This window comes from Ahaetulla prasina, chromosome 5 (assembly GCF_028640845.1).
Source record: "Ahaetulla prasina isolate Xishuangbanna chromosome 5, ASM2864084v1, whole genome shotgun sequence".
In the NCBI taxonomy this organism is placed as follows: Eukaryota; Metazoa; Chordata; class Lepidosauria; order Squamata; family Colubridae; genus Ahaetulla; species Ahaetulla prasina.
Window position 1 is genome coordinate 138,894,476 of NC_080543.1, and position 16,796 is coordinate 138,911,271.

Sequence of the window (16,796 nt, forward strand, 5' to 3'; positions counted from 1 at the left end):
CTGTGAAAAGGCCGACTGCTACTTTGAAAGACGCTCAGATGCTTTGCAGAAGGATTTGCAGGAAGTGTTGGGGACAGAACAAACCGGCCAACCTTTCAAAGCAGATGGTGGTTTTCTCCTTTGTTTTTCCTTCCTTGGGAAGCGGGTTGAATGGCCGGAGAGCAAAAGGCATTCGCAGGGCGGGCAGGCAGGCAGAAAGGTGGGGGGGGGGTTCCCCTTTTGTCAGCTGCAAACTTGGAACTCTTTGCAAAGTTAATTTCTAGACCACCGCGACTGGCGGTTCTTTCACTGCACTGCAATTGAAGCAGGAGAAGCAGAAAAGAAGGAACAAGTCCTCATTCATAGCACAATGCTTCACACACACACACATCCGATTGCTGTGGCCCTCTTCCACGGAGAGTGGGGGAGGGATGGGGGGGGAGAGGAAAAAGCATGAAAGGCAGCCTTGGAGTGAAGTTGCCAGGGTGGACAGGGCCAAAAGCTGCCAACTCGGGGGTGCAGCACCAGACGTGAAGCCCCACACCTGATGTGCATGTGGGACACAGAAGGGACGGGACGGGGCTGGCTTTTGCTGGCTTGCAGGTCCCGCCAACCTGGAGGGGGGGAGAGAGAGGAAGAGAGAGCGCGAGAAAGACTCCCATCGAGGAGGAAGGAGGAAAAGGTGTTGGATACAATACAACACAAGGGATATTGTACATCGCAGTTGTGGCTTTCAATGGCTGTAAAGCAGGTTGTTCATGGGACTTGATCTGATTTTACACCTGGTTTTTTTTTTTGGTGGCCATTAAGTGAATTAATGATTCACCATTGTTCAGTTTTGCCAAAAACACTTCCCTAAGATACAGCTTTGGGGGAATCCGTCGTATATTGTGGTCACGTGATCACAAACAGCCAGAGATGGGGCTGGGTTGTGGTAGCATGGGGGGGGGCTGTTGGAACTTCAAATCCGGATCCTAAGAACCCCTCAGGTAGGTACGTTGCAGCTCTGAATGGTCAGTAAACATCTAGGTCGTAAGTTGAGGACTGCCTGTGGAAGTCAGAAGTGGGAGGTCTCTGTGTGAACATTGCCTGCTCCCTAATCTGGCATCCTCAAGAAAATGGCGCGTTCCCAAAGTTTGGGAAAAGGCAAGGGTCTATAACTATGAAATTCCCCTGAAAACCAAAAGCGTTTGGCATCATTCTAGTGCTCAGCGAGCTCTGTGTGTGCCAAGTTTTATGAAGCCGAGATTTTAGTAGCCCTGGAATGCTGAGCTGAAAGATTTTGTAGTTAGATATTCCCGAAGCTGCATATTTCAGCGAGAGGATGGGTGGGAGAGAGAAAAAAATCTCAGGTGTGAAATTTTAATTATGAGACTACTAAGGGTGATGCAGTGAGATCTCTTATGTCGGCACGCATTGAAATGCATGTATGTATCCGTGTAATTGAGCGATATCTGGGTGGGATGAGCAGCCCTAATCTTGCAAGGTGACCCTCCGCTGTGCAAAGCAAAGGGAGTGCCGAGTCATTACTTGGATCATTAAGTTGATTTAGGAAGAGGAACAAATTGAAGCTAAGCCCGAAGTGTGACTTGTTGGTTGCTGGGCTCAAGGGAAGAAGTGCACCTTTTTTTTCCTAAATCAGGCCTGGAGTGTCTGCACAGGCGCGTGTGTGTGTGTGTGCGTGCACACACACACACACACACACACGATGTTGCCAAGCGACAAGTCCTGGCGCCTCTGGCTATGGGCCCTGTGGGCACTTTGCAGAGCGCAGAGGGTCATGCAGGGCCCAAAGGAACAGGTCTTTAAATAGGTCTGTTGTCATTCAAGGCACAGTTTAGAAGCAAAGCAGGCATGAATGGGCTTCAAGCAGAGGCTGCAGAAATGCTTAGGTGCAAGTGTAGCTGTCTCACAATCCCTGGGCGCACAGACACACAAACACCCTCCCTCCCCTCCCAGCATTGAGGATTGAGCCTTGTGTTGCTCTCCTGAGCATGCTGAACTCGGCTGCTGCAGACTTTACTGTCACAATCAGTGCGTGTAGGTTGTTTTCAACAAATTACCAGACACTTCAATTATTATCTTAAAAACTGCAACTTAGACAACTGGGTCTTAACATGCATTTTTGTGCTCAACAAGAAGTGTTGAGAAGTTGATAACTATCTTCAAGTGAATCCTGAGAGTTTTGCAAAGGGAGGGAAAAGACAGAAATGGTAGGTGGGGGGGGAAGTTAAAAATGGAAAGCAAGGCTCTCTCACAAATCTTGAGAACGAGGCGGGATGTCTGCACAACAGAAACCTCTTTTGGGAGGGTCTGGAGCCTCTCGGTGCCACTCAACACAAGGCAAAGCCAGAGAAGTGGGAGTGATGACAGAATATGAGATAGGGGAGTGGGGGAGTGGAGGCAGCGGGAGAGGCGGATGCTTATAGCAGGAACGAGAAATTAAGGAGCAGAAACACAAACAAGGGAGAGTAAGCAGTTAGGATGGGAGAAGCAGAAAAAAGGGAGGGAGGGAGGAAGGAAGGAGATTGGAATAAGAAAGAAAGAAAGAAAGAAAGAAAGAAAGAAAGAAAGAAAGAAAGAAAGAAAGAAAGAAAGAAAGAAAGAAAGAAAGAAAACACAAATGGGAGACGTGCAGGAGCCAAGCAGAAAAGAGGAAAAGCAGGGAGAAGAGGAAATGAGACGTAGAATAGAGCGATAGGTAAGGTGAAAGAGAAATAACTAAGGGTGGGCTCTGAATTCTAAAAAAACCCTTTTGACTTTGTTCTTGTGGTGTGAATTCTGATTCTGCTGCTGATCAGCTGTGTCAGCAATATTAAGACACGCTGGCTGGGGAATTCTGGGCATTGAAGGGTTGGAGGGCCCTGAGCTATATGTATAAACTGTAAATGGTGCTTGGGGACGCCTTCTACCTCGCAGTTTTAATCGGAAGGGTTGGTCAGAGGCACTCCCCCCACCCACCCAGCACCCTTGGAGTGGCCCTTGGCAATGGCACCTCCCCCATGGAAAAGCAGGCACCCTTGGCCAGGATTCAGGCATCCATCTCCAACCCTACGTTGGCTGCTCTGCTTGCTGATAGATGCTCAACATTGCTTGGCTGGACAAGAATCGTTGTGAACTGGACCATGTCCACATCGAATGCCTGATTGTCCTCTGTGAGGTGCAGTTTCCTGCTGTGCTCACAGCGGCTTGAAGCTGCTGCTCCCTGCTATATTTTAGAGGACTTCTTGTCCTTTGAAGCCAAGCAGTTCTTGGTTTAGCTGAAAGACTAAAATGGCATTTCAGCCTGAGAAGACCTGGTCTTCTCCGGTCTCTACCGCCTGTCCTTCTAAATACATCAGAAGCCACCCCTCTCCTCCTCCTCCTCCTCCTCCTCCTCTTTCCAGGAAGAGGAGGGTGGGTTTCTCCCCTCGGCTCCATCTCCGTGGAGATTGGGGGTTTTCCTGACCCCACCTCACTCCTCCCTTTTTGGTTTCTTCTGTGGGATATGACATCAATCCCACCGGTTCAGAACTTTCTCCTTCAGATAACCGGCTCCTTGGCTTCCCGTCTCTTGTGTGGAGAAGTTATCCCTGTCACTTCTCTCCTGGGTGGGGCACTCCTTCCTCTCCCCCACTTTCCCCTCTTCCTTAAGGCCAGCAGAGCAACGGGCTCTGGGGCGTGGATGTGCCTGCACATGATTTCTTGCCTCCCAGAAATGTTCTGTTTTTCTATCCAGTTGCATCTCCTCTCATGTCCAAAGACTGAAGGTAGACGTAGTCCACAACTGAGCCCAAAATTTCTGTTGCTAAGTGAGACAGCTGTTAAGTGAATTTTGTTCCATTTTATGACCTTCCTTGCCACAGTCGTTAACTGAATCTCTGCAGTCGTTAAGTTAGTCACACGGTCGTTAAGTGAATCTGGCTTCCCCATTGACTTTGCTTGTCAGAAGGTCACAAAAGGGGATCACGAAATCCCAGGGACACTGCAAACCGTCATAAATACGAGACAGTTGCCGAGCAGCTGAGTTTTGATCACGTGACCACGGGGAGGCTGCAACAGTCGTAAGTGTGAAGAATGGTCCAGAGACACCTTTTTCAGTGCCGTTGTAACTTTGAACGGTCACTAAATGAACCGTTGTAAGTCCCGTCTCGGAGCCCCAAAGGCAACCCTCCTCTCTGGTAGCCGAGCTCCTCGCAGGGCCTTTTGTTCTTGGCAAAATGCTGCCTGATGGATCACGAGTGAAGGGCAGAAGCTTATTAGAAACTTCATCGCTGGGAGCCTCTTCTGTGAACTGGGCCCAAAGTTCCCATTTGGGACGATGGGAGGGAGGGAGAGAGCAGCCGTCCTCAGTGGAGGAGCATTCAAAGGGGTGGGGGGTTCACAGGCAAGAAACGGTCCCGGAAGTTCACGGAATCATCTTCTCAGCCTTTAGCTGTAGCTGTCCCAGATTCAGGAAAGGTTCGGAAATAAACTTTGCAATGAACACCATTTTCTGCCAAAATGGATCCCAAAACGATTGCTGTGTTGATCCAGACTTTTAAGTTTAAACATTCTACGTTTATTAAAACTGCTTGATGGTCATTGGCTACTCCAAATGAAAAGTTGTTTTCCTCTGGTGAACTTTATATTATTCACTACGGCTTGTTTAGTAAATAATTTAGCTAACCCTCGCCATGAATTTCCCCTGGACTACAACTTCAATTTCCAATGCAAAAAGCAAACAAAATGCTTTTGAGGTTTGATTAAAAAGAAAAAAAAAGCCAAGAACAGTAACAAAAAACCGTTATCATTAGATAACTTGCTTTCTGACTGCTGCCAAAAGAGAGGACGGGGTTGTCAGTTCTGTTCAAGGAGAAACAGACTTGATTGGCAAAAACAGTTTCTCCTCTGGAAGCTCCTTCAGGCCCTGGGAAAATGGACCAACCTCTTACTCCGAGGCTACATAGAATTTAATACAGACTTTTGCATCGATTCTAAAAAGACAAAGATACAAATATAGCCCCCTCTGGGTGAGAAATCTAACCTTGATGTAAAGCTAAATGTTAACCTATAGTGGGAGGCTGCTATTTTTTTAATTTTTTTTTAAATCTTCCTGTGGTTTTAGGCTGCATTAACTGAAGCACTTCAGACCAGATGAAGTGATAGGAAAAATCCTCAACAATGGCCATTCATTTAATGCCCTTTCAAAATTACGATGGTGCTGGGAAAAGTGACTTGTGACAGTTTTTCACCCTTATGTGTGAAAAAGTAGCAGGCTTCTTCTGCTGGCTGCTGGCTGCTGGCTGCCTGCAGTTTGGCAGATCGAATCTCAGCAGGCTCAAGGATGACTCAGCCTTCCATCCTTCCAAGGTTGGTAAAATGAGAACCCTGATTGTTGGGGGCAAGAGGCTGACTTTGTAAACTGCTTGGAGAGGGTTGTAAAGCACTGTAAAGCAGTATATAAGTCTAAGTCCTATTGCTATTGCTGTTATGCCGTTGCAGTTCCCACATGGTCATGAGATCAAAATTCAAGTCCAAGCATATATTTATGATGATTGCGAACTTCCCAGAGGGTGTCCAAGAAAGTCAATGTGTTCTGCTCTCATGCTGGACTCATTGGGACAACCTGTCCTGAGTGAGCTGGCAAGTTGTTTGAGATGTTCACTTGTTGATGATCTTTTCAACCATGGAATGATTTACGTCCAGTTGTTTGGTGATCTTTTAAAATCTTTTCCAAATTCATCAACATCTATCATCTTCTTATGGATGGAAACTTATCAAGGAGGGATTCAACCTAGAAATAAGGAGGAATTTTCTGACAGAACAATCAACCGATGGAACCGAAGTTGCCTTCAGAAGTTGTGGGAGCTTCACCACTGGAAGCTTTCAAGAAGAGACTAGACTGCCATCTGTCAGGAATGGTGTAGGGTCTCCTGCTTGGGCGGGGGGTTGGACTAGATGACCTACAAGGTCCCTTCCAACTGTTCTGTTCTTTCTGAAGGCCCCAGAGAACTCTTTCAGTCTAGACCTGGTGATATCACACACTTCAACAATAAAGAGCAAACCTCACTAAATAGCTGAGGTTTCAGTTGAACAGGTTCCTCCCTGCTCTGCCTAACAATGGTTTTAATCTTTTTCCCCCCCATTTTCTTCTTCTTTTCCATTTCATTTCATTTCCCTCTGATCTGCTGCACCCAATTCCAATTTTAGGTCTTTGGGGTAGTGATGAATGTAGGAATGGTGCTTACTTTTTCCATGTGAAACTGCCTTCAAATAATTGATCAGATGATCAAGTTGGTCAGTTTCTAAATCTTCAAAAGATTGGAATGCACTTGATTCAAAAGTACAACAAAATATCTTCCCAATAACAGTTTTCTCTGGACGTTTGCTAGAACAGGAGGTGTTAAATCAAGGGTGACTATAAGATCAAAGGCCAAGGTTCTATCATATTAAGCTCTGCAATAAGGCTGAAGCCAATTCTGGTTTGCATAAATTATATGAAGTAAATGCATAAATACTATTTGTATTCATATTTGTATATCTTGGGCTATGAGATAACTTTATCAACCTTTATAAATGCCCCTATTAGTGTAACCCTATCTCAGATGTTTCTCAATTCTTCCAAGTATATTTTTGGAATTGTTTCTCTTAAGCAATGCTGTATATTCCTCCACCATTTTTATAAATGTGTTTATTATCCCAGAGGAAATTTCACTTTGAATTTTCTGGCGTGTCTTTTTAAAGATAAGCAGGCATTTTACAATATCAGTCAAAACAGGAAACTGGTGTTGCAGAGAGAATAAATGATACTGATTGTTGACTGAGCATGGACTGAGTTTCTTCTTAAATTGATAAGTGATCAGAATATTAAGTGTGTGGTTTTCTGCCTACAGCAGGTCATCCTGTAATCGTGTTGATCCCAAAAAGGGAATTTAATCAGGGTCTGGTGCCGCAGGGCCACTCTGTTTGCTAAACTTCTGTAGCCCTTCAATTCGGCTGACCATCCATTTTAATTGTTCGCTGTTTATTTGCAAGCAGAGGTTGATTTGGGGTGTGGAAGACGTTATTTTAATCAATGTTATATTGGCGCATTTTAATCACCTACGCACTGTGTCACAAACCCATATTGAGTTTGAAGGCTTGCAAGAAACCACTTTCTTTCACTCTTCGGGGGTAAATGAGTTCTAGCCGCTGACCCTCCTCCCCACATTTGTGGGGTCTGACTCATTCCACTGTGGGGCATGGAGGGTGCTCTGTGTGTCCCAGGCCTCATTCAATTGCGTCCGTGTTGTTTCCTGGACATTGTGCATTAATTGCATCAGATTGGTTGTGTAGAGAGACTTTCTTTATTTGCAGAGGTCAGTAGCACTGGTGGAAGAGACAATAACCGCAGCAGCGCTGGTGGTGGCTCCCCCCCACCCAGGCCATTGACCTTTCCCTAGCTATGCCATAAGCCTCCCGGGTTATCCAGGATCATGGGCAAGTATGAAGACTTCTCCTGCAAACCAGCATCCGCCAGCATTCCTTCGGTAAGTATATGAGGCTATTGTGCGTTGTGTGAATGGGAGGGACAGTGGGGGGCTTGACAAGAGGACGGATCTGAAGTGACAGGGCAGCTGTAAGCGAACGTGGGTGTAAGGCTGAAGTTGGGTCCAGGAGGAGGAGGAGGAGGAGGAGGAGGAGGAGAGAGATGGGACAGAGGCATGGCGCTGGGGCAGTGGGTATTGAAATTTGGGCCATGCTTTTTCAAATTGGTACAGATTAATATTTTCTTGCTTTCTTCAGGCTCAGAAAACATGAACATCAAGGCCTTCAGGTATTGGAGATGAGGACCAAGGTAGGCACGTATAGATGAATGTTCTTGTGTTGGCAGAGGGCGTCTTAGGTCACCTGCTCTAGGACGGTATTCCTTGGGTTTTATCCAGCATCCCTTTGGGTGGGAAGAACATGGAGCCAGAGCAGGAGAAGACCTTAGTTTTGCTTCTTCCTTTCCTTCATTTGTTGGGCGAGAGGGCTGGACATTTACGCTGGACTGCGTGATCCAGAGGCCCAACCCTTTTTAGGTATCCTAGGCTAGGCAGAATCCAGCTAGAATTTTTGATGTACATCCTGGAGCCAGTGTTTTTGGATCACAAGGTTACACGAAGATTACCATTTTGAGAAAGAAGTTTAGCTTCTCATGGTCTCACCTAGGTTACATCAGTAGATCCCAAAAGTTCCTCCAGGATCACAGAAACACTATTACTTTATGGGGAGACAGTAATCTCCCTTTCTCATTTTGTAAGTGCAACCAGACTTGCAAAGTTCAATACTTAAAGCAATATTTCTCAACCGTGGGAACTTCAAGATGAGTGGACTTCAAGTCGGGCTGGCTGGGGAATTCTGGGAGCTGAAGTCCACCCATCTTAAAGCTGCCAAGGTTGGCACACACTGCCTTAAAGAGTCACATGAAAAAAAAACTTAATTAGGGCTTCGAGCAAAATAGCGCAGTTTTTGTATAAAAGCTAAAAGGACTTCACAAATTGTTTTCTACAACGCGACCTTAAAGGTTGGAATAAGAATCAAAAATGTGAAAGAAATGTTCAGAAGATATGGCAGCAAGGACAATATTGTGGCTTTTCCTTTCTTAATTTCCACAGGAGTCTCAAGAATCGATGTGACAGCCTTCGTTCAGGTGGTGGGCCAGGAAGGCCTGCAAAAGTGTCATTGCTCACAGGAAATATCCAGAACCTTTATCAGAAGATGGGACTCGTTCCCCTCAGAGAACAATCCCTGGCAGCCAAAGGCAATGCCCACGGCCCCACGCGTCTTATCTACCTGTCCGGTTTTTTCCCAATTGCAGTCACGTCAGTATTTTTGAAGTTCTTCTAATTGGCTTCCCTTTTGTATTGCAAAAATAAATGAAGTTTGGGGGGGGGATTCCTAATGTTCTAGGTGGTGTGTGTATTTTGTCCTGCACCCTGTTTATTGTCCCAAGTCCCCAGCGGTAGTGTAGGTAACCTTGTCCAACCAGGGGAAGTTTCGTCATTTTCTCTCAGCACCTGCAGCAAAACCCTTAACCTGCCCTCCACACACACCCCTTGCTCAGAAGCCCAGGTGAGCTCAGGAACCTTCCGTTCCAAGTTGCCATTGGTCTGTAATGAACCTGCCTTGTGGATGTGCCCAGGTGAGAGCAGGGGTCTTAAGAACCTTACGCTCTTCTCTTTATGAAGCCACAAAGGTAGTCTTCAATTTATGACCACAATTGGACAAGGACTTCTGTTGCTAAGCATAAGCAAGGAGGTCGTGAATTGTGCCTGATTTTACAACTTCTTTTGCCACAGTCGTTAAACAAATTACTATAGTTGCTAAATGATTCTCGTATTCGCTAAGCGAATCTGGCTTCCCCCATTGACCTTGGTTGTCAGGAGTCACCTGGGAAGGACACCAATAGTGATAACATGATCCCGGGATGACACATCCGCCGTAAACATGGAACGATTGTCAAATTTTGCTTGAATTTTGATCTCGTAACTGTGGGAACACTTCGAAGCTCATAAGTTACTTTTTTCAGCCTTGTTGTAAGTTGGAGTGGTCACTTAACGAACGAACGTATGTACATTGAGGACTATCTGTTTCAGGGCTTCCCTCTGGAAAGGGCAGCCTCTTTGTTTCTTGGGGGTCACAACTCTCTCAAAACACAGTTTGGGCCTGGAGAGCCGCAGGTGACGTGTCTAGCGATGCTGCAACCTTCGGCCGGGGTTTCGCCTCACTGGGGGGGGGGGGAACCCCCATCCCTTCCCCAAAATGGGGGAAATTGGCACTGTTGTGTATTTAGGGGATGAACAGCATTTAAGGCAGCCATTCCTTCTCTTCATTCCTCCAGCCCAAAATGCTGTTCCCATCCTCAGAACGGGAGCTAGTCCTCCTCTTATGACCAGTGACTTGGGCAGCAAAGGAGATACGCTCCCCTCTGCAGGAAACTGACCATGATAAGTGGAGATTTGCCCATTAGTCTTTTTTTAACACTTTTTCCCCCGTGTGATCTTATATAGATCCTTATTAGATGATGATGATGATGATGATGGTGATGATGATGATTAACTTTCTTCAGCCAAAATTCCTCCCCCTCACACACACACACACACCATATACACACACTGGTAATTAGCTGAACTTGAATTCACTATCTGAGAAGGAGGGTCTGGGAAAAACGGAACTAAAAGAAAGAATACCCTTCACATAAAACCATTTGGAACTTAAGCCTTACAAGAGAGACAGGCTGAAAAACAGAAGGGAAGAAAAAAATAAAGATACGTAGTTAAATTAAGCAACCAGACAAACTTTGGCCTCTCACAAGTATTTGACTTCCTCCAGGTCTAAGGAAATAAATACGTGCTCAAACTTGGATAAGCCAAAAAAAATCGGGATTGAGTGTCTGCATGTGGTCCAGGTGAGGGACCAGAGTTGTGTTCAAATAAAACGGATGTGTGATGGGAATAAACCTGCCAGGGAAGCTGAAAGCTGCTTTAGTGGGTGGGGTACAGGAGATAAAATGAAAATAGAAACCTTTTGGGGGTTTTTTGTTTTTATTTTTAACAGAAGGGCAAGAAAAAATATGCTGAGACCCAGGCTATAAAGTTGCTAAATCGCAAGAAACAATTAAGAACTGTTAAGAACTAAATGATTCTGGATGTCAGGTTTATCTATAATGCAGGGAGTCCTCGACTTACGACCACAGTTGAGCCCAACATTTTTGTTGTTAAGCAAAACTGGTTAAGGGGGTTTTGCTCCATTTTCTACCTTTCTTGCCACAGTTGTTAAGTGAATCATTAGTCACACAGTTGTGTTAAGTGAATGTCGCGTCTGCATTGACTTCGCTTGGCAGAATGTCTCAAAAAAAAAAAAAAAAACCCGGGACACTCTGACCGTCATAAATACAAGTCAGTTGCCAAGCATCAGGTGACCCCGGGGAGTATAAAAAACAATCATCCGTCTCTTTTTTCAATGCCGTTGTAACTTTGAACAATCATTAAATGAACTTTTATAAGTCAAGGACTACCGGTAATAATAATGAAAAAAATCTCATCCACAATTTTACTGGTAATTGTAGCTGGGAGGGCTACTTGTTGACTTGGTTTACTGAAAAAGGGGAGGAGACGATGAAGGGGGAATTTCCTGCCTGACTCATGTCAGAGCAGGGAGGGGGAGGGGCAGCAGCTCTTGTCATCCATGGGTCCTTTGGTGTCAAGGGGGAGGGGCTACACCCCCCATGACCAGATGCAAGGTTTCGACCTGTGCAGTTGGACCCAAAGGGGCAGCTGTGGATGCTGGGTGGGATGTCACTCGCCCTGCTTGCAGGATGAGACCCCGCCCTGGGTTGCTCAGCCAAATCACTGGGCTGGGCTGGTGGTCCCCAAACTGGCTCTGTGGGGGGATTTCAAGCCACCTTCTCTGGGTGAGAAGGTGGAGGGTGTTCAGTTACTGCTCAGGTGCCTCTGCAGCCCCTCCTGGATCTGAAGCCCACTTTCGTAGTTCTGCCAAGAGGATTTCTGTTAATGGACTGTACTCGCAATAGAAAAGGTAGCAGCCCAGGCAGCGATGATGGAGTTTGAGATCCTCAGGTGACCTTGCCGTTACCGGCTGGTCTTCCTACTCAAGGTGTTTAGTTGTCACCGTAACGGCTGTGCACTTGGTTACCTGTCCAACCTCCTCATATGAATCTGCCTGCCAGGTCAGAGCAGATGGGATAGATTCCAGTAAAGGAGAGGATCTCTAGCTCAGGGTTCAGAGGAAGGATCTTGGCGCTCTCTGAGCTTGGTTGTTTTCTTGTAGACATTTCATGACCCAACTAGGGAACATCATCAGTGCTAACAGTGATGCACTAGCATGATGTTACTGAAGTTCAGAGAGCGCCAAGGACCCCTCAGCATCAGTTCCCTCCAGGTCCCATGATCACCCAAGAATGCTGTCTGATGGGGCCTTGGGAATGGGCATTTTTTATCACAATCTCCCCCCTCCCCCCGGGTTAAAATCATCTCGTTTCCTTCTGGGTTTCAGGCGGGCCTTGAAGGCTCGGTTATTCCATCAAGCCCAGAAGGGTGGCATGCTGGGATTGAAGACTGGGATTTGGCTGATGCGATTTTTTTTCTTTTTGCATAATTTTGCTACTGGGTTTGACTTATTTTATAGCTAGCTTTATTTATTATTTCTAAAGTGTTTTCGTTTTCACTTGGTGAGGTTTCTGATTTTCAGAAGTTTCAGAACTTTGATTTTGGTTGGACAGATTTCTGGTCGTAGACCAAGACATCTTACTCTGATGTCATCCCTGCTTCAGCCTAAAATCATTGCTGGGCAAGCAGAACCTTTCCAGGCAACATGGCCTGGTGGTTTTAAACCTTTCCCTGCTGACCGCTGTGAGTGCAAAGGACAATATCTTCCGTTGACTCTGTGCCACCAAGTTAGAATCGACTCTCAGCAACCACATAGGTAGAACTTCTCCAGGGTCCATTTACACCCCTGGCCCTTCAAGCCTTCCAGAGGTGCCATAATCAAATATGCCTCATCATGCTAAACCAAACCATGGATTCCCAGCAACTTAACCCAGGCCTTGTTTTGGGGGTCCTACCAGATGCTTAGGATCCTGCAAGGGTAAGTTCCTCTGATTGATTTCACAGTCTGTTTAAATTGGACCTTGAGAAGAGCAGAATAGCCCTTGGCCTCAGCTTCACAATTATTTGACATCTCCATTTAAAAAAAAAACCCTCTTCCAGTTCTTACAGCACTTTGGAGAAGGACCTTCGGCTACAGCCCTTGACTCTCCATTCTTGGCAGAGGTATTGGTTGGACTTTACACCAAATTAGCTTTTTCTCTCTTGACTGGCAAGAGATGGAAAATCACATTCCAAATTCTTATGGATGTTTCTGTGATTTTGCTCTTTGCCATTATCTGTAAGCTAGCCGATTGGATAACCTCCACCTCAAATTAAAAGTATTTCCTATATTTATTTTGTAACGCATTGATACATTGTACGTTGAATACCCTGAATCATCAAATCCACAACACCAAAGGTTTTTAAAATGTTAAAAGTATCCACACAACATTTTGATTAAGCCAACCAACTAGACTCTCAACATAAAATTACAGGCCAGCCAGTATGCAAATGATGAGTACTTGCAAAGAATGGCAGATTTAGCGGGCAAAGCCAAGGTAGCTGGGAATGCTGGGCGCTTGCATGAGGCAGCTCTGTTTTCTCTCTCGGTTACTTCTGCCTTCTCGTGAGGAAGGATCCCAGGCTGTGATGAAAAACAAGGCCTGAAAGACCTACTTGGAGTGGGTCTGTCTTAGAGGGATCATGGAGATCCCCTCATGTGCTTTGCTAAGGAACCAAGGCTCTCCTGACCCACCTTAGAACATTCTTCAAGGAATTCCTCAGAAGCAGAAGTTGCACGCAGGAGAAGTCCTGTTTCATTGATGGACTTGCCAGGGGTCTAGGACAATTCTCCATGGGATGAGAGTTACTCTAATATCAAAGAAATAGTGGAATAGAATCATTAAAGAAAGGATACAGATAGGAGGGACAGAATGAAATGTGAATGACAAAAATTAAAATTATTTTAAGTAATTAAACTGAATTGTTGAATTGTCCTGTGGCAAATTGGCCATGGTGAGTTGGCTATGGCAAGTTGTCCCATTCCAGCCTCCACCACCATCATTAAGAGTCCTTGGCCACTTAATGTCCCTTGAGCCTTCACAACCCTTGAGCCTCTCTTTCTAATTCAAACTATGATTACATGGCATTACAACAATCTGAATCTGCTCTGAAAGGATCCAGTCATCATTCCAGAATCTAATCCTTGTGGATCTTGGTTCAAAATCTCACAACGCCAACTTCTGGTAATTGAGACTCATCCGGTGATGATCTCCATTATAGAATCCCCCTTCAGCTAATTAAGCCAAACTAGTTTCTTGGGATCAAAGGTAGACATATAGATAACATCTCTAGACCGACCCTTCCGTTCAATATGTGTGCCACTGGCTACTCCTGATGGAGTAACGAGGCAGGAATGCTGCTCTCCGGCAAAGACGTGGTGGAAGTTGCGCAGTGGGAGACTTTGGGTGGCAGATTACGAAAAGGAGAGAATAATCAAATGCAAGGTGCATTTGTGGAATCGGGATGAAGAGGAAGACACTGAGACATTGACCCAGACAGAAACAGGAAGAGACCAATATATTATGTTTCCCTGAAAATAAGTCTGGGTCTTATATTATTTTTTGCTCCAAAAGACGCATTAGGGCTTATTTTTCAGTTAGGTCTTATTTTCAGGGAAATACAGTACTAAATGCACCCATCTGGTTGACGATCTTAACTGGGGCTTATTTTTGGGGTAGGGCATATATTACAAGCATCCTGAAAAATCATGTAGGGCTTATTTTCCTGGTTGTGTCTTATTTTCGGGGAAATACGGTAGCACAGATTCATTTTGCAAGTACCTCTAAGGATGGGAATAAAAAATTGGTTTCCAGTCGAAAACTGTTGTCTATGGAAGTCCAGACTGAAATATCAGTTCGTGAAATACAAGCCTATTTGTTTCATGAAGCTCTGTAATTAACTGTAGCACCGGGAATTCTTAGAATTGGAACTGGCCTGCCAATGAACTAGAGATGGAGGCCCTGCAGCTGGAAAACCTATCATTCAATGTTGATATCCCTAGTGAGAGAAGAATGTGGGCTAGCAGAAGAGAAATTCTTGGATGGTTTGCAAACTCTGAAAGATAGTTAATCCGGCTGATCTGGTGAATGTTTATAGAGCTGTGGAAACAGTGTTTGAGTGGGCTGAGGTGTGGTCCTAGTTCTAAAGACGGGGACTGGGTCCTCCAAAAATACAGTGAATTTGGTCGCCTATTTTGAGACTGGCTGTGTTCACACGAGAGCAAAAACACCTTAGTTGATAAGTATATGGCGTTATTTCCCTTCCAATTCTGAAGTACTCTTTAACCAAATGACTTGTGTGTGTGTGTGTGTGACTGTGAGCTGAAACTGAAATTGTGCATTCAAATTAAAATGGGAGAAGAGCAATAACTAGCCAATTGGCCATTAACTTCTAGCCATTTGAGGGAATGAAAAATTGCATTGGCCGCTTTAGAAAATATCACCAAGTCGAACTTGAATTGCTAAGAGTTCCTTATTCTTCCCAATGTCGTTCTATTCAGCACAATTGTGAGTCTATGAGTCATAAACGCACTTTGCCATCCTTGGAAGCTGTAGAGGAACCATCAAACTATACAAAGACGTGAATAAGGTACAAAGACTGAACTATGAAGAAAATACCTCATTAAGTCATTAAAATGCCTGTTGAACCAGGTACTTAATGGTGCCCTTGATCAAAGATGGGTTGAGATGGGAGGGGTCAGTTCTGTTAAATTCGGGACAAAATGCTGAGGAAGCCAATCAGAGGTGGTCTTTCTTTCCCTCTGCATTCTTCCTACCATGACACAAGAGCTTCTCTTTCACTTATTAACTCTCTAGATTATTGCAAAGAAGATTTGTGTCCCAGAAAGAATCAAGGGAAATAAAGTTTAATATGTTTGCCAGAGGTACCAAAAAGGTGCTTTTTCCAAGAAGCAACTGGACTTGGTTTCTTTTTCCTTGAAGACGTTTCACTTCTCAGAACTGAAGAAGCTTCTTGGGTGAGAAGTGAAACATCTTCAAGGAAAAAACCAAGGAACACCAGTTGCCTCTTGGGAAAAAAGGCATCTTCATGACAACCATGATCTGGATGATTGAGATTCTCCATAGAATTCATATTTGCCAGATGATGATATTAACTCATAATGGAATCCGAGAAATAAGTGTTTTACCTAAATACTGCTGTAAAATACGTAATACATATGTATGTGAATATGTACGTAGGTACGTATGTGCATGAAATACCCTTACTGTGCGCATCAGAGTCTTCTATTCAACATACCTCCAGGATCACAACACCCAAATTTGATAGCAGCCAGGAAGGTTTAAGCTCTGCTAGGCAGCAGATTTATTTTGCATCTAAAATCTGATCCCAGACTTGGCTAACCATAAGGAAGGATGGTTCACCTTATCACAAAAGCTCCTTTAGATCCTCGCAGGCCAAAAGGTGCTAAGAATTTTGTGTCTTTTCTCTGAAACGCAGAAAGTGTCTGTTTGGCACTGCTAGAAGTAGCAATAGCAATACCACTTTGACTTATATACCACTTCACGGGGCTTTACAGCCCTCTCTAAGCGGTTTACAATCAGCCTCTTGCCCCCAACAATCTGGGCCCTCATTTTGCTGACCTTGGAAGGACGGAAAGCTGAGTCACCTCTGAGCTGGTTAGAACCGAACTGCTGGCGGCCGGCAGGCAACAGAATTAGCCTGCAGTACTGCATTCTAACCACTGAGCCACCACGGCTCTTCAGTAATACATAATGCATATCCCTAATCCAAACTATTAATGATTTCCTTGTTTGCGTTGCTTTGTGTCCTCAGCCTTGTCCTGCCTGTGTCTATTTTTGAATGTGGTGCTGGACACGCCAGAACATGGCTGCCAACCTCCGAAAGGCCTGTGCTGCCATCACGCAACCCTCTTAATTGTCAAAGACCCAAAATCTTTGAAACCAAAGTGGGATCGGCTGCAGTTCAATGTGTCCTCGCAGGTGTTTAAAAGCCTTCAGGAAAAGAAATAAAGGACAGAATAATGTCTCCAACAAATTTTGCGGAGACTGGGACTTGCCCATAATCACGCAAACTGATATCAGGCTGGGAGGAGACAGGCAGCTGAGGGGAGAACCAAGGATTTGTTTGAAGTTCTAAGTTGTAAGCCGCCCTGAGGCCAGCAGCCAATCTCTGGGTGCAGTT

The 16,796-nt window shown here is 45.0% G+C and overlaps 1 protein-coding gene across 1 annotated transcript in view; it reads left to right on the forward strand.

Annotated features, from left to right (window-relative positions):
* Positions 1-16,796, forward strand: part of NAT8L (N-acetyltransferase 8 like) — a 39,799-nt gene that overhangs the window by 18,841 nt on the left and 4,162 nt on the right. The gene's annotated exons all lie outside the window — the stretch shown is intronic.